We start from the raw sequence: 23,199 nt of genomic DNA, 5'->3' as shown, positions 1-23,199 counted from the left end.
ATAGAGCACACTCTCCATACAAAGATTTGCATCAGTGGAAGTGCAAAAATCACTGCTTCCACAACAATCTTGACTTGTGTAAGGATCATGCTTCCTTCATCTTGATCTCAAATAGGGTCTTTAGTGCTGGGCATTCTCTAGGTGTGGGTATGGGTCTCTGGGCTTCAGAATCCAAGGGGCTGGGTTTAGACACTCAAGTTGATTTCAGTTCTCACCTTTCTCTCAAGAATCCTTTTATTCTTTGATGTATTAAAAATACCAGCTTAATTCTGTATTATGGTTAATTATCCCTTCTCACATTCCTTTAGACCTTACTCGATTAGGTTATCACACTCCTCTTTTCCACAACCTCCAAGAAAGACAACACCAAAAGCCAACCAAATGAACTAGTTCTTTTAGAAAGGAACACAAATTCAAATGTGTTAGAGGGGACATCTAGCCATGAAAGTCTTCTCTAGCTATGAAAGTCCTGGAGGGCATCTTCTTCCACTAGAAGGCTGATTCATCTACATTGAAAATCTATTGTTTAGTGTAGCCACCTTCAATGATTATCTTAGCGAGATCCTGTGGATAACTTGCTGCAGCTTCTACATCTGCCCTTGCTGCTTTACCCTGTACGTCTGTGTTATGGAGATGCCTCTTCCTTAAACCTTATGAACCAACATCTGCTAGCTTCAAGCTTTTCTTCTGCAGTTGCTTAACTTCTCTCAGCCTTCATAGAATTGAAGAGATTTAAGTCCTTGCTCTGAATTAGGCTTGGGCTTAAGGGAATGTTGTAGCTAGTTTGATCTTTTAACCAGACCAGTCAAACTCCCCATATCAGCAATAAGGCTGTTTCACTTTCTTATCATTCAAATGCTCACTGGAGTAGCACTTTTAATTTTCTTCAAGAGCTTTTCCTTTGCATTCATAACCCGGGTAACCATTTGGCACATGAGGCCTAGCCTTTGGCCTAGCTCAGCTTTCCACATACCTTCCTCACTAGGCTTAAACATTTCTAGCTTTTGATTTAAAATGAGAGACATACAAGTCTTCGTTTCACTTGAACACTTAGAGGCCATTGTAGGGTTATTAATTGACTTAATCTCAATATTGTTGCGTCTCAAGGAATAGAGGGGGCCAAGAAGAGGGAGAGAATGGCTAGTTAATAGAGTAGTCAGAACACATACAACATTTATGGATTAAGTTAATCATTTTATGTGGATGTGGTTTGTCATGCCTTAAAACAATTGCAGTTGTATAATAGCTTCAAAGACCACTGATCACAGTTCACCGTAACAAACAGTAATAAAGAAAAACTTTGAAATATTGTGAGAATAAACAAAATGTGACACAGAGACACAAATTGAGCAAATGCCATTGGAAAAGTGCAGGGTTGCCACAAACTTTCAGTTTGTTTAAAAAAAAAAAACAATCTGCAAAGTGAAATAAAAATAAGGCTTCCCAGGTGGTGCTAGTGGTAAAGAACCCACCTGCCAATGCAGGAGACATAAGAGACACAGGTTTGATCCCTGGGTCAGAAAGATCCCCTAGAGGAGAAAATGGCAACTCGCTCCAGTGTTCTTGCCTGGAGAATCCCATGGACAGAGGAGTCTGGCGGGCTGTAATCCACGAGGTCACAGAGTTGGATACGATTGAAGCGACTTAGCACAACACAACAACATGCCTGTGTGATTTCTGTTTCTCAACATCCCCTCTAATACATGTTGTTTAGTATTTTAAAAGTATTATAGCCATCCTAGTGGGTCTGAAGTGGTACCTAATGTGGTTATGACTTGCATTTTCCAAATGACTAACGATGTTGAATATATTTTCATGTGGTTGCTGGCCATTTGTATATTTTCTTTGGAAAAATGTCTATTCAATACTTTTGCCCATCTTTTACCTGTTTATCTTTTTATTGTTGAGTTGTAAGAGTTTTTTTAAAAAATATATTCTGGATACTAGGTCCTCATGTGATGTATAATTTGGAAATATTTCTTCCCATTCTGTAGGTTGTGTTTTTACTTTGTTGATGATGTCCTTCAAAGTACAATTCACCTATTCTTTCCTTTTGTTGATTGTGCTTGTAGTGTCATATCTAAGAATCCATTGCCAATTCCAAGGTCATGAATATTTACTTCTTTGTTTTCTTCTAAGAGCTTTATGGTTTTAGTTCTTAAATTTAGATTGTGCACTCATTTGTTAATTTTTGTATATGTTGTGAAGTATGGGTCTAACTTCATTATTTTTGCATGTGGATATTTGTCCCAGCCTCATTTGTGGATGAGACTGTTCTTTCCCCATTGAATGGTCTTGGCACCCTTGTTGAAAATCAATCACGCATAGATATACGGGTTTATTATTCTATTTCTTTTGCCTATGTATCTGTCCTTATGCCAGTACCACACTGTTTTGTTTTGATTATCATTGCCTTATAGTAAGTTTTGAAACCTGAAAGTATGAGTCTCCTAACTTTGTTCTTATTTTTCAATATTCTTCTGGCACATAATTATCTTTTTCTTTCAGCTAAGGCTGTTTCATTCCTTTGCATACCTTCTTCTCCATCCTTTCTATCACTCACATAACAAGTGTCTTAAGATGCACATTTTTTTATGTTTTCATTTTTTTCACAGTCACAAGTGTTTCTGGGAGTAGTTAGGGCTTGCTGTGATTTCATGATGCTAATTACCTTTAAAACCAGTCTGGGATAGGATGAAGTGGTAGCAGGGAGTCAAAATTCGACACAGCATCCTTCTCTGACTCATCCAGCTGGGACCCCTGGACAGCATTTTGTAATGGCCTATTTACTTACCTGTGATTAATCTGTAAGCAGTTGGAGTGCAAGGATGACACCTCTGGTATTTAACGACACCTTGCCTTCAGTCTTCTCTTGTGTTGTTGGAATAGGGTGTTTGCTATTACCAGTGTGTTCTCGTGGCAAAACTCTATTAGCCTTTGCCCTGCTTCATTCTGTACTCCAAGGCCAAACCTGCCTGTTACGCCAGGTGTTTCTTGACTTCCTACTTTTGCATTCCAGTCCCCTATAATGAAAAGGACATCTTTTTTGGGTGTTAGTTCTAGAAGGTCTTGTAGGTCTTCATAGAATCGTTCAACTTCAGCTTCTTCGGCGTTACTGGTCGGGGCATACACTTGGATTACCGTGATATTGAACGGTTTGCCTTGGAAGCGAACAGAGATCATTCTGTCATATTTGAGATTGCATCCAAGTACTGCATTTCGGACTCTACACGTGGACATCACCAGATGGTCAACACTGAAATCAGATTGATTATATTCTTTGCAGCCAAAGATGGAGAAGCTCTATACAGTCAGCAAAAACAAGACCGGGAGCAGACTGTGGCTCAGATCATGAACTGCTTATTGCCAAATTCAGACTTAAATTGAAGAAAGTAGGGAAAACCACTAGACCATTCAGGTATGACCTAGATCAAATCCCTTATGAATATACAGTGGAAGTGAAAAATAGATTTAAAGGACTAGACCTGATAGACAGAATGCCTGATGAACTATGGACAGACGTTCGTGACATTGTACAGGAGACAGGGATCAAGAAAATCCCCATGGAAAAGAAATGCAAAAAAGCAAAATGGCTGTCTGAGGAGGCCTTACAGATAGCTGGGAAGAGAAGAGAAGCGAAAAGCAAAGGAGAAAAGGAAAGATATTCTCATCTGAATGCAGAGTTCCAAAGAATAGCAAGGAGAGATAAGAAAGCCTTCCTCAGTGATCAGTGCGAAGAAATAGAGGAAAACAACAGATTGGGAAAGACTAGAGATCTCTTCAAGAAAATTAGAGATACCAAAGGAACATTTCACGCAAAGATGGGCTCGATAAAGGACAGAAATGGTATGGACCTAACAGAAGCAGAAGATATTAAGAAGAGGTGGCAAGAATACACAGAACTGTACAAAAAAGATCTTCACGACACAGATAATCATGATGGTGTGATCACTCACCTAGAGCCAGACATCTTGGAATGTGAAGTCAAGTGGGCCTTAGAAAGCATCACTACGAACAAAGCTAGTGGAGGTGATGGAATTCCAGTTGAGCTATTTCAAATCCTCAAAGGTGATGCTGTGAAAGTGCTGCACTCGATATGCCAGCAAATTTGGAAAACTCAGCAGTGGCCACAGGACTGGAAGAGGTCAGTCTTCGTTCCAATCCCAAAGAAAGGCAATGCCAAAGAATGCTCAAACTACTGCACAATTGCACTCATCTCACATGCTAGTAAAGTAATGCTCAAAATTCTCCAAGCCAGGCTTCAGCAATACGTGAACCGTGAACTTTCAGATGTTCAAGCTGGTTTTAGGAAAGGCAGAGGAACCAGAGATCAAATTGCCAATATCCGCTGGATCATCGAAAAAGCAAGAGAGTTCCAGAAAAACATCTATTTCTGCTTTATTGACTATGCCAAAGCCTTTGACTGTGTGGATCACAATAAACTGTGGAAAATTCTGAAAGAGATGGGAATACCAGACCATCTGACCTGTCTCTTGAGAAACCTGTATGCAGGTCAGGAAGCAACAGTCAGAACTGGACATGGAACAACAGACTGGTTCCAAATAGGAAAAGGAGTACGTCAAGGCTGTATATTGTCACCCTGCTTATTTAACTTATATGCCGAGTACATCATGAGAAACGCTGGGCTGGAAGAAACACAAGCTGGAATCAAGATTGCCGGGAGAAATATCAATAACCTCAGATATGCGGATGACACCACCCTTATGGCAGAAAGTGAAGAAGAACTAAAGAGCCTCTTGATGAAAGTGAAGGAGGAGAGTGAAAAAGTTGGCTTAAAGCTCAGTGTTCAGAAAACTAAGATCATGGCATCTGGTCCCATCACTCCATGGGAAATAGATGGGGAAACAGTGGAAACAGTGTCAGACTTTACTTTTTTGGGCTCCAGAATCACTGCTGATGGTGACTGCAGCCATGAAATTAAAAGACGCTTACTCCTTGGAAGGAAGGTTATGGCCAACCTAGATAGCATGTTTAAAAGCAGAGACATTACTTTGCCAACAAAAGTCCGTCTACTCAAGACTATGGTTTTTCCAGTGGTCATGTATGGATGTGAGAGTTGGACGGTGAAGAAAGCTGAGCGCCGCAGAACTGATGCTTTTGAACTGTGGTGTTGGAGAAGACTCTTGAGAGTCTCTTGGACTGCAAGGAGATCCAATCAATCCACCCTAAAAGAGATCAATCCTGGGTGTTCATTGGAAGGTCTGATGTTGAAGCTGAAGCTCCAATACTTTGGCCACCTCATGCGAAGAGTTGACTCATTGGAAAAGACCCTAATGCTGGGTAGGATTGTGGGCGGGAGGAGAAGGGGACGACAGAGGATGAGATGGTTGGATGGCATCACCGACTCGATGAACATGGGTTTGGGTAGACTCCGGGAGTTGGTGATGGACAGAGAGGCCTGGCGTGCTGCAATTCATGGGGTCGCAGAGAGTCGGACACGACTGAGCGACTGAACTGAACTGAACTGCCTTCAGTAGGAGCTTACCATGCCTGGTTAGTGTGTTACTGAACAAAGAAATCCCTGACCAAATGTGGATAGATGTTGTCTCACATTTAGGGAAGAATTCCAATCCCATTGACAAAGGAGGTGGTTTGTAAATCAGTTTTTAAACTGTGATATAATTTTGATCTAAACCAATAAGCAAAATGCTATCAAGGCAAACCCTGCATAGAAGGCTGATGGGAAAATGTGGAAATGTTTATTTTTGCCATTAGCTAAGGATAAAGGAGACTTTCTGAATATTTACTTGGCAGCTCCAGGTGGTCTATGCGACCACTGTGCTAACCACCTTCCCTGGATATTAGAGGCCTGCTGAAAACACTTCCATCCGTCAGCCAGGGAAATCATGTCTACCTGAAATTTGGGGTCCATATTCACCTACAATTATTGTCTGAATTCTAGTTACACTTAAAGCTGGTGAGTTCCCCAGTGCCTTACTTAGAGTGGGGATTTTATATCCACATATCTGCAAATGTATGTAAACTATACATAGAAGTGCTATCTATATTTCATTTGTGATGTAACCATTGTGTTCATTTTCTTAACCACTATGGAATTGCAGAACCTAGACTACTGAGTATCTAAAAGCACAATTAAAAAGAGTAACAAATATATTAGCATTGCCCCCTCCACTGTTACCGCTAATTGACATTCTTATTTCCCACATAGGTAGTTTTTAAATTATAATAAAAATAAAATATTGCATAATATTTTATTTTTTAAATTAAAAATGAAACCTCTACTGTACTTCTGCTGCATCCTTGATGCCTAATTTGATCTGCCTCTCTTGCTTTGACATGCATTTCAGTCATAGGAATGGTTGGATAAAAGCCCATAGATATATTGCATTTAGCCTAGAGGATAACCACTAGTAAGTGAAGAGGTATTTGTCCTTCCCCTTCATTCCCCTTAACCACACTCTTTAGTGATTCAAATCTATCTGTTCTTATCCAAAGGAAGCTGGAAACAAGATACGAATAAATAGTTCTCATTCAGGCCCTAAATGAAACCTCACACCTCGCTCACTCGATCTATAAAGTGCATCCTGCACACCCTGCAGTGTGTCAGGAGAAAGGTCAGCCGTGGGCCAGCTGTGCCAAAGCAGGGCATTTTTTATTTTCATTTTAATCACTTATTTTTATGAGTAGGAGCCTTAAGGTACAATTCTATTAGGAGATACTCCAAGCAGATTAAGGAAGACTAACAAGGTCTCCTGTAATCTGAGGAACGTATGACAATTCTTACCTTTATTTCTGGAGACTCGAGTTTGTTTGAGGCTGTCTGACTCATTGAACCAGCTCCAACTAAGATATACCTGTGGTCTTCATATATTCAAAAGACCTCTCTTGGGATGACCCTGTGAGAGTGAGGTCATAGTGGACACTTACATGAAAGTTCTCCAAGTTGTAGGGACAGAATTGCTGGTGTGGTCTAGGGTGGATGCGTGTGGGACCACAGATAAAACCCTGGCCAAGGCAGGCTAGAAAGTAGGCTGAGTTTGTCTTTGCAGTTCAGCTTTGCCATTCTTTCCAGAGACCTGCCCTACTCATGACCGTCTCCTGTACTCCTCCTGCAGTTCCCATCCTTGTCTTTCCATGCCCCGCCCATAAGCTCTTAGAACCAGACCTGAGACGTGGAACCTTTGTTATTCTCTTTTGGTCTGTACTTGCCTGTTCCTGTGTCCCACACTCTGACCAACAATTCCTCAATAACAGGGTGAAAAGTTCACCCTATCAACCTTGAATAGGTTCTATGGCCTGGGAGATAATGTTTCAGGAAAACCACAGAGCACTGTGGGTGCTGTGACCAACCAGATAAAGACTCAGTATTGCCCTGTGCTGGGAGAGTAACTTTGAAATGACCCTGACAGGGCTGCCCACTCTGTCCCTGAACATCCCTGTGCTTCACCTCTCTGAACTTCACTTTACTCCCTTATAAAATGAGAGTTCTGACCTTTCACTCTCAGTGGAGTGGTTGGGATTACATGGGCTAGGTAGATAACACATATGGCCTTTGTTGTTGTTCAGTCACTAAGCCTGACTCTTTGCTACCCCATGGACTGCATACAGCATTGCAGGCTTCTCTGTCCTCTACTATCTGGGCATTTAATGCTCAGGAAGTAACTGAGACTTCCCCACTCTCTTCCTCCCATTTCAGTACTAAAAAAAAAAAAAAAAAAAAATACTTGGTTTGGAGTGGAAGGGAATAAAAATCATCTCACCTAACCTCTTGGAGAATTGTATCAGTTGTAACCTAGAAAAGTGATTCCAGATGCAGAGGGAGAAACGTCCAGCTGAGCCCTTTGACTCAGAGTGTGGGCTGCACCCATCCTCAGGGCCAGCCTTGTCCAAGTCTGAGCTTGCTGCTGTATGATCCAGTGACAGCATCTTTGGAAATGAACACTCAAAATGTTCCTCAAAGGGACCTACTTCCCACATATGTGCAGCTAGCCACCTGGACCCCAGACTGATTTTTAATATTAGCAACCCTAATCTTTTAAAAAAAATATTCCTCCGAGAATGTACTGGGTCCATGTTGCATTGTTTCCTCCTCTCCTGCCAAGGCCTCTCTTCCTCTCTCCACGCCCACCTCTTGGCCACCCTCTCATGCCGCCAGCTGCAGGAAAGCTTTCTTTCCAGCTGTCTATCAAGTCTTCAAAAGCCAGCCAGAATGTCATTGTAATCTATTTTCCACCCCTCAATAGTAGTGGGTAAACACACGCACACACGCTGCTCAAAATTGCAGGGAGATGGGAGCCAGCACTGCCTCGTGACTCGAGTGGATAATTACTGCCATTCATACTGGCCCAGGAAAGAAACCAAGGGTCTGTTTGAATTTTAGTAAACCAGAAGCCTGATGGGTGAGAGGGGAAGGAGGGGGCTGTGCTCCCTCCCTACTGCTTCTCCTCCTTTCCCCTCCTCCCCACCTCACATGCCATTTCCAGAAAAGTAACCTCCTGCTGCCTATTCGTCTCCAAACTCACATCTTTATTATGCTTATTTAATGTGCAGTTTAGAATTGGTACTGTGACTGGATTCTGTCAAGTACTTCTTCCTGGAAGGCCTCAATAACCTTGAGCCAGGACCTGATATGCCCATTTTCCTGAATGAGGGTTAAGTAGGTTCTGTTTCATTAATTCATGTATTCATCCAACTGAATTTATCATGAACTCCCCACAAAGAGATTCTGAGGAGAAAGTCGAAGTTGCATTCCTCCCTATGAAGTGTGCTTTCCTCCCTACTTTAACCCAGTCTAGTGACAGACATCTCTTGCAGACAGGCTAGTGTGCCATTTACTCGCTCACCCCAGTCATTGCATTCTTTCCTTCCCCTAAACTTACTTGGTTGTGTTGCTCCGTATTGAAATCTTTCACTGGATCTTTATCTTGTTAGGGACAGAAAATATAGCTAAGGAAGGGGGAATATAACACACACACACACACACACACACACACACATTTATGTACATACATGCGTCAAGCTCAGCTCTAAGTACAGCTTTATATTTTCCTAGTAGGCACTCAATTAAGCAGTATTGAATGAATGAATGAGTGAATGTTCATGTAAGGACCAATGTATTTTAAGCTGAATGTCTTGGGATGGCTACGGGGAGAGGCAAACTCTGATGGAAGTGTCAGATTTGGGTTAGTTGATAGAGTTAAGAAGTCCTAGAATGGGAAGTGTTGAAAGAAAAGCACCCTATGCTGGGGGTGAATCTCTGGTATTAGAATATATAAACTGAACACACTACGCTATATTACTCAACGTTATTCAATTTGTCCTCCCTTACGTTCCTCGAGGCTGGCCCACCAATAGCCATGTATTTCACAAAACATTAGCCTTCCCTTATAAGAGTTTATTAACTGTATGGAGTTTGTGCTGGATGGTTAAAGCCCTGACTGGACAAATTTTGCTTCAGATCACAAACATCTTGTTGTTCTTACTCTTTTATTTTGCTGTTTTTTGGTTCCCACGATCTATAAGCAGCACATAATTCCTCATCTCTTTTGTTTCTTGGAAGCCTGAAGCTTCAGGAAATGAAAGAAGCATTTCTCTTATGATTCCTGAAGGTCTGCTTTATTTTGCAGACTGATTCCTCATAAATTTATCATACAATCTCAGGGATTATCTGGAGAATTAGAGTGAAGAGACTCTAATGATTTACTTATAGTTCTTAACAATAAGATCAACTTTAACATCACCTATTGAATGTTTATTTGGTGCATTTAATGTTTTACATGAATATTTTTACTGAACTCATTTGATCCCAATGTTGTATTTATCATTGCATTTATCTCACTTCATATATGATAAAACTGAGACTTCAGGGGGTTGAGAAATTGTTCAGGCTGATGCAGATAATAAGCAGTGGAACTGGGGTTTGAACTCAGGCAGTCCAAATCGAGAGTCTATGTTTTGCAGGTTCTCCCGGTCACAGCTTCTCTCTGTGACTGAAACTGTGGGCCTGACAGTATCTGAAATGATCATATTCTTTATCTCCCAGGATCTAGACAGGTCAACACAAATGTGACCTCAAAATAACAGATGTCTGGGCTATTTCAGAGATGACTCCAAAGAATTATTATTATTTGTGGTCAGGATAATTATTGATTGTTATTGCAATTTTAGGTCAAATAACTGGCCAGGTGTTCCAAACTGAAACTTCCTACTGTTACAGCCTTCAAACTCCAACCATACATGCACATGTATATACATATGTATATAATACGTGGGTGTGCATGTAGAGATGATGGGGTGTATCGGACTTAGACAGTTAATTATTTTAATTATTTTAGGTGTACCAATCTGCTGAAGTCTTTCCCAGTTACTCTGAAACCAAGGTATTCCCAGGAAAATCTGTTGAAATTTTTCAGATGATCTCCAAATGCATTATTTATTCTTCCGAAGAGCTTTTTTTCTGTTCTACAGAGCACATCTTCTGAATATTCATTAAAATCTTTATTCTAATCTGAAAAAGCCATGTTGTTTACCCACTTGTGCCTGGGCAGGAAATCTTCTGGGAAGATTGTATTTCCATTTTTAATGACCTCAAAGATACCATACAGCCTATCTTGGCAGCTTGTTGCCATTCCTAATAATCTAGATAGTCAGCAGGTATTTCCTGATGTGCTATCCAAATCTCTCTTGCTGTTTTGGCTCATTCCATTTGTCGTGATACTGATGTTATCCTGTTTGTGGTCCTTTTCCCAAAGAAATCACAGCATTTATAACTGAGTCAGTAGTTATGGTCACATTCCAATTTCCTTAAGTGCCTCCATCTTGAACAGCTCTCTGAGTCCCAATTTTTGTAATGTGGCTGAGAAGCTGTGAGAATGCCATCTGTTTGCAAGAATGGGGCCATTGATGGCTGCACACTTGACTCTGAATATGGCACTACTCATCCAAATCAAGATTTGAGACTTCAGCTTGCCTTGGACAGTTAGGTTGACCCTCACTTTGTTGAGAGATGTGGCCACTTGAGAGTAATTGGGTGGAAAAATGAGCCTGAAGTGGCATTTATATTGCATTTTTGTTTATTGAGTATAACTGCTGCACTTGATTTGTATAAAACATGGGAGTAATAGGATCAAATTAAGGAAAGCTACTTAGATGGAATACAAGGGAAGTTCCCTAATGAAGCGATCTGATAGACCATGGAATAGTCTTCCCCAGGAAGGCTGATCTTACTGAGATGTGGTTATTTACCATGGAACCAAATAGTCCCCTACTGGATACATCTCAGGTCATTTTCCCTTTGGTTCGTGACTTTGATTTAATTGGAAAAGTATCTCACATCTGTTGTTAACTACCCTAGGCTGTGCTTCTCAGATTCTAATCATGGCAAAATCACCTTGTAGGCTTATTAAAATGCAGATTCCTGGGCCCTATTCCTAGATATTCTGTTTCAACAGGTCTGAATGTTGTCTGGGAATCTTTATGGTCACAAGATTTCCTAGATTATTCTGGTGCATATGTGCTACTGTAAATTCCATTATGAAAAACACTGAGTTAGGGTGACTTTAGGAAGTATCCTGATCTTATAGTAAATACATGTATACATTTAGATTTTTGTTCCTTGTCCTCATCTTAATAGTCCACTTTTCCTGTCACCAGAGTCCCTTTTTACTTGCAGACAGGGATCATGTTTGATAGAAAAAGTGTTTGGTCAAAGGCTGGAGGTTGCTCAGAGCAGTATGCCCCTCCAAGAATCCCCTAGGCTCACTCAATTTGGCCTTCTGTGACATTCTGGTAAGGTAGCTTGGTGTAGAGCAATGTTTCCTGAAATTCTATGGCATGTTAACAGTTATCTGTAGTCAGATAAGTGTGAGATAAACTGTGGAAAATAAACTTAACAAGATTTATTTACCTCAGGGTTTCCTGGAGATTTTTATTGTGACAAAATCTTCACCATTTCCTAAACTTATTAATCACAACATTTCCTACGGGACTATTGATTCATGAAACACACTCTGAAAAGCTCACTGAGTTGAAAGCAAGAGAAATTAGTTTGTAACCTCAGTTCTGCACCCAAAATAGTTCAATAACTTTATGCACTCCAAATTTGTTTCCTTATCTGTGTCATGGGAATAATCATGTGACTTCACCTAGATCACAAGGTTATTATGATGATTGAATGAAATATATTTGTGTAAGTGGTTTGTAAAGCGCAAAGAGCCATTAGTTGTCATTGGAAAACTTCTGAGAGTCACATTCTTTGGGAAACATGAGTTGCATACAAGTTTGGAGAGTGGAGAGAGAGCACTGGAAAATTTGTCTTTATATTTGCCTAGACTTAGTCTAGACTGACCAAATGGACTAGAAAATTTGATCTGTTTAGTTCACCTGGGTTTGTCTCAATGCCATGTTAGTAGTTAAATAGAAATTCTCAGAATACTTCTTTCTAGATCATTCCACTGACACTCTGATTTGACCAAATATTATAGCCATAACTACTTTGCAGTCAGTGAAGAAACAGAACTGGGAAGTGGTGACCCATGGTAAAGGAGATGTTCAAGACTATGAGTCAATAGGATGAAGAGGGCCAGGACTAGGAAGAACTGGAGCCTGGACTGCTGGTGTGTTTATTGGGCTATATTCCATGAGATGGGTGACCCCAGACCAAATCCACTGTCTCAAGGAATTTGAACAAACTTGAGTTCAAATATGTAAGAGTCATATACAAGGGGTCCAGTATAGTGGGCTGGGAAGGTAGAGGAGTGGGCACTTTACTACAGAAACAATGCTTATCATTTAATATATAGAGTGATATGATTATGAGTTAGTGTGGGTTGGAGCCCAATGACAACTAGCACCTGTAGGCATGAGAATCAAGGTCCAGGCCTTCCAGAGAGCAGGGGGCCAGAAAAATCTGTGTCATATGTTAAAGTATTTACCAAGTGAGTTGAGCATTAATGTATAAAGTATAATATAATGTGACTATAATGTAAATTAGAAAAAACAATAGAGAAACCCAGATATACTGAGGGAACAGAGGGAAACTTAGAAAGGATTGCTGAAAGGGTCATGTACAAGGGGATTATCCCTTTTACACCAGATTTCAGGCTTCAGTTACAAAACTAATTCCTGACTATACCTGTTGGTGATAACCAAAATGCTCTTTCAGCAGAGATAATAATAGCGAAGAGTAATTGGGTGCTTCCTTTATGACAGACTATGTTCTAATCACTTCATACATATGACCTCAATTAATTATTTCCAATTTATAGATGAGGAATTTGAGGTAAAGAGAAACCAAGTAAATTGCCTAAGGTCACACAGTCAGTAAACGATGGTATGTAGACTTGAATTCACAAAGTTTGATCCCAGTCAAGCTCTTTCCCTCTATGCTAGGCAGCTTCTGTTCTGCCATATAATGGCACTTTAAAGTATTACAGTTGAAAAAAGAAAATAAATAAAGACACAAAGACTTGTGGGACACCATGACAAATTTCAACATGCATGTAAACGGAGTGCAGAAAGGAAGTAAGAGATAAAGGTCCAGAAAAAAATATTTGGAGAGGTAAAGTGTAAAAACATCCCAAGTTTGTTGAAAAACATTGATCTACACAAACAAAAACCTCAACAAATCCATAGTTAAACATCTGTCCACATCATGGTCAGTTTATGGAAAGGCAAGGAGAAAATCTTGAAATCATCGGGGGAGAAACAACTGATAATGTGTAGAAGAGTGGCAGTGTGATCAGTGGCTGATTTATCGTGTGACAAATGGAAGGCAGAAGGCAGTGGGATGACATATTCAAAGTGCTGGGGAATCTGTCGAAAGTTTTATATGTAACAAAACTATCCTTCAAAAATGAAAATAAAGGCAGTCCCAGATAAACAAAAACTAAGAGAATTTGTTGTTAGCTGATTGCCTTATAAGAAATACTAAAGGATGTCTTTTTAATATAATTTTATTTACTTATTTATTTATTGGCTATGCTGGATCTTTGTTGCTACTTTGTTGGGCTTATCTCTAGTTGTGGTGAGCAGGGGCTACTCTCTAGCTGCAGTGCACAGGCTTTTCATTTCAATGGCTTCTGTTGTTGCTGAGCACAGATGGGCTGTCGGGTGCCCGGGCTTTAGTAGTTGCAGGGCAAGGAATTAGTTAGTTGTGGTTTCTGAGCTCTAGAGCATGGGCTCAATAGTTGTGGTGCATGGGCTTAGTTGCTTCAGAGCATGTGGGATCTTCCCAGACCAGGGATCGAAACTATGTCTCCTGTACTGACAGGTGGATTCCTTACCACTGAGCTACCAGGGAAGCCCCAAGGATGTCTTTCATACAGAAAGGAAATGATAACAGATTGTAACTGAAGTCCACAGGAATAAATAAAGAGCACAGGAAATGGTAAATATGTGGGTTAATATGAAAAATTCTTTAAATATAATTTTTCAGTTTCGTTCCTAATTTCTTTAAAGGATACATGGTTTTGTAAAGCAATAGTTACAACACCATTTTTCTTTTGGCTGTGCTGAGTCTTCATTGCTGTGTATGGGCTTTTTTTAGTTGTGGCAGGCAGGGGTGCTGTGTGTGGGCTTTCTCTAGTTGCAGTTTGCAGGGTCTACTCTCTAGTTGAGGTACAAGTCTTCTCAATGCAGTGGCTTCTCTTGTTGCAGAGCACAGGCTATAGGGTGCATGGGCTTCGGTAGTTGTGGCATTCCAGGTCAGTATGTGTGGCTCACAGGCTCTAAAGCGCAGGCTCAGTAGTTATGGCACACAGGCCACTAGATCAGCAGGGTCTAACACCATGTTCTTAATATTAGATAATATTGAATTCAGGACCAAAAATATTCAATTAGTTCAAAAAGGGTACTTTTAAACAGGTGCTATTTTTAAAATGAAGATATAAGAAATATATCTATTTATGGCATCACATTCATAAAGCAGAAACTACAGAAAGTACAAGGAGATACACATTAGTTGCAGAAGTTATTATTGAACCTCTTTCATCCCATGGCAGTTGTAATACATTAAAAAATAATAGGCAATAGTATAAATTTTTGTGAGCATTTCAGGAGTGCTTGAAAGGAGGAGCATTCTCTATTCTTGAGGGACAAGGTTTTATATATTAATATACATGTATATGATATTATATTGCATATGTTATATAAATATAAATATGGTGCTGTAGAAGACTCCTGAGATTCCCTTGGACAGCAAGGAGAACAAACCAGTCAATCTTAAGGGAAATCAACCCTGAATACTTGTTGGAAGGATTGATGCCAAAGCTGAAACTCCAGTATTTTGGTCATCTAATGCAAACAGCTGACTCATTGGAAAAGTCCCTGATGCTGGGAAAGATTGAGGGCAGAAGGAGAAGAGGGCATCAGAGGATGAGATGGCTGGACAGCATCACCGATGCAATGAACATGAACTTGGGCAAACTTTGGGAGATGGTGAGGGACAGAGAAGTCTGGCTTGCTGCAGTCCAATAGGTTGCAAAGAGTCAGACATTACTGAGTGACTGAACAACAACACAAATACTACTGTTGTGCCTATTACAAAGACTACAAAGACATTCTCAGATTCCAAAAGTAACAGTACAGACAACATTAATTGTCCACAATGCAAACAATTAGAAATAAACACAGAAAACATAAATTTCCTGCCACCTAGGTGAGAAAAAAGCAAAATCATCTTTAACAATTCAAGTTTAAAAGAAAATCTAAATGAAAGTTGGAAGAATATGTAGAAAGTAATTATTATCAAAATACTGCATATCAGAGTTAACAGGAAAATAGTTAAAGCAGGGATTAGAGGCAAATTCATAGCCCCAAATACTTATAATTAAGAAAGAATGAAAGTAAATGAATTCAACTTCTAACACAGAAATTTAAAAAAATGTTTAAATCCAGGTAGAAGGAGAGGGATTTCATAAAATAGAAGTGATAAGTAATGAAGCAAAAACATATGAAACAATAGAACCAATAAATAAATCATAAGCTTTTTTGGATAAAAATAATAAAATAGATGAATTATTAACTAATCATGAAAAAAGGAAGTTTTAGCATATGAAATTTTTTTAAAAAGAGGAAAGTAGCCACAGATGCAGAGGAAATTACAAGAATCATGAGAGCCTATTTTGTTCAATTCCTTTAAAATAAAATTAAGCATCTGATTGGAATTGGTACTTTCTGTTGGGAGATATCATTTAGCAAAAGAAAGGATACAAGGCAGACAAGAATGCTGTATTGTTCATTAGCCACTCACAGTTTGGATAAAATGATAGAAATTACAGATTTTCCTCAGGCATGGTCTGAGACCTTCCTGAGAGAGAACAATGAAATGGGCCTTATGTTTACTCAATATGTTTCTTTTGATTTGATGTTAATGTATTTATTCTTCATCTTTATTAACATGCAGTAACCAGTGATACCTCCCTCCACCTTTTGGTTGCTGAGTATCCTTGTATAAATATACTGGCATTGTATATATTGTATATATTATATATATATATATATAGGCATTGTATGTTCCTGCTGTAAGAGTAGCAGCACTATTGATAATATAACACAGCCCCTTCTCCCCCACCCACCTCCACCCCAGGAGTTTTGAAAAGGAATCTGTGAAATAAATACAAATTCACTCACTGATATGGCTCCAGCATCCCTCTCCCTTATTTCTGTCCTTTCAAAATGTTGCTAGGCAACCAGATAGAAAAATGGCCAAAGCCCTTATAAAGAGAAGACATGCTTATGATGTCAGAAAAATAAATGTGGGCTTGTTCACTTGGGCATGCTCACAAACTGCCTGCAACGTAATTCATTCAGTTTCAATAACTGCAATTGATCTTGAGGTTGGTAAAACACTTGGCTATAATTCGCCAGTGGAGACATGACTCAAGCCATCTACGTGTGAGAGAGGGTTGCTGTTCTGGTGGTACACTTGCCCTTGCAAGGGGATGAATGTTCAGTGGTTCCTTCTGGGGCCAGTCTCTCTGCTTAAGTCTGTTTGGTTCCACTTGCAGTTAGCACAATCTTCATAAAACCTTTTTAGAGCTCACAGTTGTAAACACCCAGTCTTCCTTAGGAACTGCAGCTGCATCACCCCTGGCATTTAATATATCCACTTGATTTTAAACGGAGCCTGCTTCTGTCGGCACTGGCCTATGCACTGGGTCTGGTGGCCCAGACTCTGCTTGCTCTAAGGAACAGCACAGTCTTCCTACCTGGTGTGTGTGCCAGGGTCTGCTCATGGTGACAGGTGTTGATGTTCAGCTGCTAATTTCCCCCATTAAAGACAATGTGGTAGGATCAGATGATACAATCTGTTCATCTGAGGTCTGCCCTGCTTTTTCCTGTCTGGAATATATTACTAACTTTATTGAAACAATAAAAGAAGAAATAGCTGCACAAAATGCCCTTTAAATGGTTTTGCTTTACTAGGGGAAAAAATCCATAGCAGTCAATTTCTTTTTGTCTATTATAAATTTATTAACAGTGTGTTGTAATTAGGTGCATGGCTTTGCCTTGGAGGACAAATGGTGCTTCTTGAACTGTGACGTTAGTCTGATTGTGGTAAAATGACCCATTTGGTTTTACCAGCTGTGACTTTGGAGGGAGCTGAATGACAGAGGATGCATAAAACTCAACAGATGAAAACATTCTTTGCTCATGCTCCCTATTACTGATTATTTTGTATCCTAAACAAAATGTTCTTTGGGTTTGCTTGCTAATGTCTTGGTTGTCTGATGAGTACTGTGTTTAAGTTGATGGGACGTCAGAAGGGCAACTGGCTTATTAAGTCAGACCCATATTCCTATATTAATAGGGCATAATTTGCTCTGGCAGAATCTAAAGATACTGTGGTGCCTGATTAACCAAAAGGAATTCCCAAGTGGGGAAGCAGCAGTTGTAATTGTGTTCTTCAGGATCAGGCAGCCTGCACAGGAAGCCTGGCCACACCATTACCAGCTTCTAAACTGCTCTCATCCTTGGTTTTTTCCTCTCTAAAACAGAGCATTGTATAACCTGCTTCAGAGAGTTTATGTGAGGATTAAATTAGTGAATTCTTAGCACAGTGCTTATAATACATAATAAGCTCTCAAGAAATTAAGGATTCCCCAGAAATAATATTGGACAGTGCAGAAAAAGTTATCCAGCTTAAGGCAAAGCCCTGGGTTCCTGAATGGACTTGAGAGAATGGGAAGGCGGTGAGGAAAGAACAATTATCAGCTCCCCTCCGCCCATTCCATACAAAGTGCTGGTGACTGTTGAGTTGAAAAGAAGTCCCAGAAGGAAAAGGAGCTCCTTTCTGTGACCACGATCCTGGGCATTGTGAACCACACTGCCTGTCACTGATGCCTTTTCTTTTTTGTGCTGGGAGGCATTTTAGAGGCAGAGAGACCTGACACCTGACTCTTCTCTTTTCAGCTCACACAAAGTTGGAATCATAGAAATGGAAAAATCACAAAAGAGATTAAGTTTGTGTCTGTGGTCCTGTCCCCTCACTGATCATTGCTGAGTCCCTTTTTCTAAGTTTTTATTCTTGTCTGCCTTTTATCCCAAGAAAAGTTTTGGCCAATAAAAGTTTACAATAGGATGCTCCCCAGAATATTCCTATTTCGATAAGGAACTTCTGGGATAGAAAGCAATGAGTCTTAATGAGGAAATTTGATGCACCATGACAAAACAAAATTTTTAAGTGGGGGATGAAGAAGTTTTCCATTATCTCTTCATTACTTCTTAAATATATTCAGCAAGTGCTCTTAAGGCAGAGAAGGCTGGACTCATTCAGTTGATCACAGTTGGAAGTTACCTACTCCAAGCCTGAAATAGAAATTTCTTTTTAAAAAAGGATTTCATTGAAGTATAGTTGATTTATGATATTGTGTTAATTTCTGCTATATAGCAAAGTGACTCAGGTATATAGATATCTAGATAGATATATTTTTTGCATGTTCTTTTCCATTGTGGTTTATAACAGAATTTTGAATATAGTTTCCTGTGCTATACAGTAGGACTTTGTTGTTTATCCATTCTATATATACCAGTTTGCATCTCCTAACCCCAAACTCCTAATCCTTCTCTCCCCACAATGAAACAGAAATTTCTTAAAATCTGGTGTTTCATCTTAAAAAAAAAAAAAAAAATGGTAAAACTCCTAGCCTCTCTCTGTTTTTCTCATTCACTTTTTTTCTGTGCCAGTTATTAATTTAGTGCCTTTCAGCTCCAAATTTACCCTTCTTTCCCCTGCTTTGTGATTCTGGAGTGGACTCAAACATTTCTCCTTTGCCATATGGTAGAAGTTAAGCTTTGTCAGTAGAGGGCACCAGAAGGCCACTGCCAGAGGAAAGGGCCCTCTTCCTGGTTTCAGGGTAGCTTTTCCTTCTTGCTTCTGTGGCTGTTGACTCTCAGTGGTGTTTGGGACACCCAGTGGTGTTCATCCTCCAGTAAGTTTTACCAGAACTCACTAGGCAGCTTCCTAGTGAGTCTCAGGCACCAGGCAGGTGGTTTCCTGTTTGCCAGCCCTGGCTTGTCTCACCTCTGAGAACTTCACCCACCATGGACCGCAATCACATCTTTTCTAATGAGATCAGAGTCTCAGCCTTGGGGGCAAGGACTCTTAAAAATTAGTTTCTTCTTTGGATGTTCTGTTTCATCTAGACATAGTAGCTGCTCCCACATCTGCTCTTGCTAGAGCTCTCTTCACTCCTTAACATCTAATCCACTATTCAGTACAGTTTAGTCACTCAGTCGTGTCCAACTCTTTGCAACCCCATGGACTGCAGCACGCCAGGCTTCCCTGTCCATCACCAACACCCAGAGCTTGCTCAAACTCATCTCCGTTGAGTTGGTGATGCCATCCAACAATCTCATCCTGTGTCATCCCCTTCTTCTCCAGCCTTCCGTCTTTGAGCATCAGGGTCTTTTCAAAAGAGTCAGTTCTTGGCATCAGATGGCCAAAGGATTGTAGTTTCAGCTTCTGCATCAGTCTTTGCAATGAATATCTGGGACTGATCTCCTTTCGGACTGACTGGTTTGATCTCCTTGTAGTCCAAGGGACTCCAAGAGTCTTCTCCAACACCACAATCCAAAAGCATCAATTCTTCCACTCTCAGTTTTTCTTTATGGTCCAACTCTCACATCTTGCATGACTACTGGAAAAACCATAGCTTTGACTATATGGACCTTTGTTGGCAAAGTAATGTCTCTGCTTTTTTAATATGTTGTCTAGGTTGGTCATAACTTTTCTTCCAAGGAACAAGCATCTTTTAATTTCATGGCTGCAGTCACCATCTGCCGTCATTTTGGAGCCCCCCAAAATAAAGTCTGTCACTGTTTCCACTGTTTCCCCATCTGTTTTCAATGAAGTGATGTGATCAGATGCCGTGATCTTAGTTTTCTGAATGTTGAATTTTAAACCAACTTTTTCACTCTCCTCTTTTCACTTTTATCAAGAGACTCTTTAGTTCTTCTTCGCTTTCTGCCATAAGGGTGGTGTCATATGCATATCTGAGGTTATTGATATTTCTTCTGGCAATCTTGATTCTAGCTTGTGTTTCATCCAGCCCAACATTTCACATGATATACTCTGCATGTAAGTTAAACAAGCAGGGTGACAATATACAGCCTTGACGTACTTCTTTCCTAATGTGAAACCAGTCCGTTATTATATGTCTGGTTCTAACTGTTGCTTCTTGATCTCCATACAGATTTCTCAGGAGGCAGGTCAGGTGGTCTGGTGTTCCCATATCTTTAAGAATTTTCCAGTTTGTTGTGATCCACACAGTCAAAGGCTTTAATGTAGTCAATGAACCAGAAGTAGGTGTTTTTCTAGAATTCTCTTGCTTTTACTATGATCCAGTGAATGTTGGCAATTTGATCTCTGGTTCCTCTGCCTTTTCTAAATCCAGCTTGAACATCTGGAAATTCTTGATTCACATATTAATTCTTTATATTAAATTTTCTCCATTCAAATTGCTAGTGTTTTTCCTGTCTTCTGATTGGACCCAAATTGATAGAGCCTAGAGGGTCAGAAGTGCTGTATGCAGATGAGGAGTTTGCAGAGGCACTGGACATACAGACCCCAGCTCTGTCCCTTCTCTTCCTTTTGCGAGTCAGCCTGCACTAGAGGATTGTTCTCCAGCCTACACTCAGCCAAAGCTCTGGCTCTGAGTGAAAGGCCTGTGGTGGCCCAGCCCTGGGCCCAAGACCAGCTGGTTAAGTCTGTCTAACTGTCTTTCAGTCTTAGAAACTATTTTCTGCAGGTAAAAGCCACATTCTCTGAAATCAGCTTTATCAGTAATAAAGGTGTCATTTTGGACTCAATCTGCTGACTTTTCTTGTTTCTCAATTGGTTCAGAATGCAGGCAGGGAGAAGTCCTACTTTTTATTGCCTGCACCAATGATTTTTTTTTGCATAAAACAATTTTAAATAACTTATTGCCAGAAAAATGGATGGACCAGGAAAGCATAGCATGTCTAGCGCATGTTGTTTAGCTTTGCCTGTCCCCTGACCTACTAGCTCATCACTATGACTTTCATCTGACCAGACATTGTTTTTTCTTAAAATACTAACCTAATTGGAGAGTGATTCTGTATCTCCAAAATGCTTTGACACACCATTAGTGATCCCCTTCAATGAGTACAATCCCACAGAACCCATATAAACAGTTCAGAATTTGAGGATAAGGAAAACATTTGGAAAACGGTATCATCTGTTTGAAACACATCTCTTTAAAATCATGAATTAATAAATCATGCACTTAAAACTGCTTTAAAAAAAATAATAAAAAAGACTTGTGGCTCACTCTCTACGTAAAGGATCACAGAGGAAATGGGTCATTAGCCAGCTGTTGGGCAAGGTCAAATTCTCTACACATTGGACTTCAACAATTGAATATGATGGAGTTGCTGAGTTCTTGTTGAAGGAGCAAATTGAACAAAGGATGTCAGCAAGTGACCATATTGGCTCAGACAGTGAGCCACACACCACTTGACATAGCACTTTCCATTGTCCTTGACTTTCTCTGGCACTCTGCATGCATGACTGAGTTACCTATGTATCCTGTGTGTTTACATAGTGAAAGTACAAATGAGGGAAAGGTACCCCAGTGTGCTTTAGGGAGAATGAGAAAATGCATTCTGTGAACATTTGAAATGTAGTATAGTGGCCAAAGATTAGTAAAGCTCAATAACACATTCCATCTCAGGCTTAGGCTTGACATGAGAAACATAATGCAATTTTGGGATTCTGAGATGATCTTTGAAACAGATTCTTGCTGAGCTGTAAAGCAAGAGGAAATGATCATCTTGTCATTTACTTATGGTAAATGGTTGAAAATGGGTTTATTATGGGCCATGTGATTTGATGTGGTAACTTTACATTTTAAATATTTTAGCTTAACGTTGCCAGCAGTGTTATTTAGGGGACAAAATCAAATTAGGTTATTAAGAAGCAGGAAAAAAAAGGAATCAACAAGCTTGAAGTTTAAGTACAAATTTTTGCTTTTCTTCTCACTACTTTAAGTAACTTGGTCAATTAGTGTAGAAAAAATTATCATCGGTATTAATCATAAAATCTCTACTTTCTTAGACAGTGGTGATACAAGGCTGAGATGTGACTTAGACTCGTTTAGTTTTTGTGACACAATTCAAGACACGCTATCCTTGAACACGGGACCTTGGCATATTGAATATTTCAAGTTGAAGGAATTTGAAAAATGGCATGTGCAGTAAGGACTTTCTGACCATCCCTAGAAGCAGTTTATAAAATCCTCTTGTGAGAGATGCCCTCCCTATACCCAAAGGAAAGAAGCATCCTTACTGCAAAAGACCAAGAAAGTGGACACAGAGAGGACCTGAGTGAACAGGCCTTGCTAAATTTCCCCAGTTCACCGCACTTACTCATACTCTTTGTCCCTTCATGTCTTTCCAAGAGTCTCTACTCTTCCACATGCTCAGGTTTAACTGTTTCTTTGGATCTTCATTTCCTTATGAAGGCTCCCATGCATGTAAAACTTATATTAAAACATATTTATCTGCCTTTCTCTTGTTGTCTGTCCTTTGCTACAGGGGCCCCAGTTGAGAACTTAAAGGGTAGAGTAATGGTATTTTTCCTTTTGTACATTTACTTCTTTCCAGACACCTTCCCATCCATCTAGTGTTGTCCTTGAAAACCTCTTCCCTCCTCCTTCTCCCTCCTTCAAAGGACTGACCCTGATGGAGCTGCCTTCA

At 40.0% G+C, this 23,199-nt stretch overlaps 1 protein-coding gene across 20 annotated transcripts in view; it reads left to right on the top strand.

Annotated features, from left to right (window-relative positions):
- MYO3B (myosin IIIB) overlaps positions 1–23,199 on the top strand; it is a 442,575-nt gene that overhangs the window by 56,373 nt on the left and 363,003 nt on the right. The window contains exon 1 of one of the 20 annotated variants that reach the window (XR_014079014.1): positions 14,252–14,368. The exons of the other annotated variants lie outside the window; for them this stretch is intronic. The gene's annotated coding sequence lies outside the window, so the exon portion shown is untranslated. Of the gene's footprint in view, positions 1–14,251; positions 14,369–23,199 lie in introns of those variants that run through there. 20 annotated transcript variants of the gene reach the window in all.

The sequence above is a fragment of the Giraffa tippelskirchi genome, chromosome 3 (genome assembly GCF_054371585.1).
Source record: "Giraffa tippelskirchi isolate mGirTip1 chromosome 3, T2T-mGirTip1v1.2.pri, whole genome shotgun sequence".
Taxonomy (NCBI): Eukaryota; Metazoa; Chordata; class Mammalia; order Artiodactyla; family Giraffidae; genus Giraffa; species Giraffa tippelskirchi.
This window is presented reverse-complemented; position numbering and strand designations above follow the sequence as displayed.